Source organism: Palaemon carinicauda, chromosome 14 (genome assembly GCF_036898095.1).
Source record: "Palaemon carinicauda isolate YSFRI2023 chromosome 14, ASM3689809v2, whole genome shotgun sequence".
Taxonomy (NCBI): domain Eukaryota; kingdom Metazoa; phylum Arthropoda; class Malacostraca; order Decapoda; family Palaemonidae; genus Palaemon; species Palaemon carinicauda.
Window position 1 is genome coordinate 77,031,896 of NC_090738.1, and position 3,963 is coordinate 77,035,858.

At 28.2% G+C, this 3,963-nt stretch overlaps 1 pseudogene; it reads right to left on the minus strand.

Annotated features, from left to right (window-relative positions):
• Positions 1–3,963, minus strand: part of LOC137652817 (piggyBac transposable element-derived protein 4-like) — an 8,032-nt pseudogene that overhangs the window by 1,933 nt on the left and 2,136 nt on the right.

The window sequence follows — 3,963 nt, forward strand, 5'->3', positions numbered from 1 at the left end:
TTGAAAAAAAAAAAAACATGCATACATATCATAATTCCATGTTGACATAACGTAAAAATAACAAGTAAAAAATTACCAAAGTCATCGAGTGAATGGGAGAAGAGTGTCGAGAGCTTCGGAGAGTGGGTGGTTCATAAAATCGGCCACAGATGGCAGCATGTAAAACACAGATAAAATCGGCAACGAAAGGCGCTAAGCTTAAAATTTCTTTCGCGGTTTGGAGTAAAGTCGTTCTCGGCAGTGAAAGGTTATGGATCTGAGTAAATTAAAGTCGTTCTACGCAGTGAAAGGTTATGGATCTGAGTAAATTAAAGTCGTTTTCCACAGTAAAAGGAATAATAATACAGAATCCCAAGAAGAATTAAATTGTTCTTGCAGTGTGATAAAAAAATAACGTTTAGGAATATTTTCTTGCCATGCATACAACATGATTGAAACTCACGATGGTGATGTAGCAAAGTAAAATAAATGCTTCCTTACATGCACACACACACACACACTCATACAGACACACACACAATATATATATATATATATATATATATATATATATATATATATATATATATATATATATATATATATATATATATATATATATATATATATATATATATATATATATATATATATATATATATAGCTTTATTCGATTGACTTCAATATTTAGTTGTGTCTATTTATATATATACATATATATATATATATATATATATATATATATATATATATATATATATATATATATATATATATATATATATATATATATATATATATATAACTTTATTCGATTGACTTAAATATTTAGTTGTGTCTATTTCACAATGTAAAATCTAAGTACATGTCACTTTAATCATATCATGGAAACAGAAATAAATATAATTGTTTGCAAAACGGTTTGATTACCACCACAATGGATAATCTTTTGTAATGTGAGATTTTGAGAATACAATTCAAAATAATTGAAATCCTTTCTAGAAAATTTTGATATTGATATTTCTAAAAGGGATAATTCATTTCTCATTTTGATGTACCCAATAAATGAAATGATTTCATTTAGAATATTTATCGGTTTTACTTTCATTGAAAATATCTTCCATCAAATCCATTGGAAGAGATTTCCAGAGTGTTTTGGCTAAATATATGTCGTAATGGAAGACACTCTTAGCCAGCCAGTCAGAATTGGAACTTTTGTGTTTTTGTTGATCAATCTATAATAAAAATTGATTACTTTCAATCCAAGAGAAATATTGCTGTTTTTATTTTTCAGATTTTGTGTAAAGGTATTTAATCAGAAATAATAAAAGTATTCTATTTTGATTTTCATTACTTCTTATATCGTTTATTTATTTCCTTATTTTCTTTCCTCACTGGGATATTTTTCCTTGATGGAGCCCTTGGGCTTATAGCATGTTACTTTTCGAGTTATGGTTGTAGCTTAGCTTATAATAATAATAATAATAATAATAATAATAATAATAATAATAATAATAATAATAATAATAATAATAATAATGATAATAATAATAATAATAATAATAATAATAATAATAATAATAATAACAATACATTCATTATAACTTACAGACACTAGCCTCTCTAAGTCCCATTTGTATATGACTAAAAGTTCAGATCCACCGAAGACCTTATTTATAATTGAATATGAGTACATAATAGAGGATGGATTTTACTACCTACATGAAAAAAACACATTCATTATAAGAGTAAAAAATAATATATTATCGTTTCATGATTAAACAGAATATTTTGATAATGATGAATTCCCTCTCCCTAGTAATATAAAACTAGTGTAAGCAGAGACACAAAAGACATGCTATTCAAAATATCAATGATAATCTGAATACATATTTCATGTCTTGCCAACCCTCAGATGATATACCTAGACACTTTCCCTGTATAGAAGCGTTCGCAGTTTCTTATTGTGGTGGTCCTACGGTTCTGTTCTTTAGGGGGATGAATAGGCTTCTCTCTTGGATACGAAAGGAGATTGTTCGTTCATGAATATTTCATATCTATCCCGAGAATCTTCTATTTAGCTCTGTCATCTGATACGTGTTTTTACTTTTTGAGTTGCTGTATTCTTTAGGTAAGTATTTTTTTTTTCAAATTATATCATTGATGGATTACATTATCTAGCATCATTCTAATTCAATGGCACATGATCTCATCTTATGTTCAATGAGATCCTAATATTTTAATTTTAGGTATTTTACTTTACTTTGACGGCTGCTCTTCCAGTTCCATGCAGCAGGGGAACCCTCTCTCTACAGGACCTCCACTGTAGTTTCAGAGTATTCGTTCAGAGTATTCAACGCTTCATATTGCGTATTGTTCATTTACTGTTAAATCGTCACTATTGTATGAATGGTGAAATAAGATAGACTTCAGTTTTCTCTTGAAAGCCGTCTTCAATCATTCCAATGTTTCGTGGGAGCTTATTATACAGTCTCGGGGCCGCTTATTTAAAAGCTCTGTAACCTAAAGTAGACATATATCTAGGTTCCAAGCAATATGTTTTCTAGAATTCTTCGTCGATGGTATCCAGTAAAGAAATAGGACCGAGAATGAGCTATTTAGGTGAAAATAAAACTTGATTTTCTCATCTAAGTGAAGATCTGTGTGAATATGTGGATCTGCATAGAGACAATAAAGAGCAGAGATATTTCATATAAATTATTAATTTCCGAACAATATGAATATAACCAACTAGTTATATTTTAATATAATGGTTGTTAAAAGGCACCTTTTTATTTAAATGACAATTTGCTGTTTTACTGCTATCTATAATAGGTTTCAATATTGATGATTATGATGATGATGATGATTATTATTATTATTATTATTATTATTATTATTATTATTGTTATTATTATTATTATCATTATTATCATTATTATTATCATTATCATTTTATAACTTAATTTATAAAACTCTTGAATATCAGATTGGTAAAGCCATCTGATTCAAGTAGGAAAATACGCAAGACATTTTTTAAAGCTTAACGCATGCAAATTGGTATAGAATAAATATTCAAATACAGTATCTCAAAACAACAATAATACCATAACTCATTTTTTTTTTTTCACAAATTACATATTTTGATATATTTTTATTTCATAAAAAGAAAGCATACTATCTATTTCAAGGCCCATAACACCCTCCCTTTTTTTTAATATAACTATTGAAGTAGGCTTCTGATTAATGTGAAACCGAAACCACCAGACTTTGAGACACCGACCTAATTAAGAAAAATGGATTCAAACATCTACTCCATGTTATTGTCTTATTTTATAGAGAAGTGTCTTCTCCATTTTTTGGGGCATGGTCAGAACCGAAATTAAGACCTGGCAACTAGGTATAGACAATAATGCCCCTAGTAGATACTTGAATAAATTTTTCCTAATTAGGCCAGTGTCTCAAACTCTGGTGTTTCCAGTTTTACATTAATCATGCCAAGCCTAGTTCATTTGTTAAATAAAAAAGGAGGGTGTTAGGTTCCTTGAAATAGACGGTAACTATTTGTAAACAAATGGAATTTATAATGCAATTACATGGCATCGAAATAAATAAGAAATGATTGATTATCGCAAAGACTTCAATGGTAATAGACACAAAATGATATTATAATATATCTAAGGGATATTATGTAAATCGTGAACAATATAATCAAAATTCATCAACTACATAATTCTGAGGGAAATTTGTAACTAAGTTAACATGATAAAACGTATGAAAAAAATTCCAAGTAGAATTGTAATGGATTTGCTAGAATTATTTAATTCACAAAGCTTAAAAAAATATGATCTAAAATGTAAAAAGGAATGGATTATAATATTTGTTAACGAACAGAATTCAGAGCAGAGATTCCAATGTCTTCTTTGACAATTCGTCAATTATTCAACTCACTGGGTCTCGATTTTCCACACACCTATCAAACGG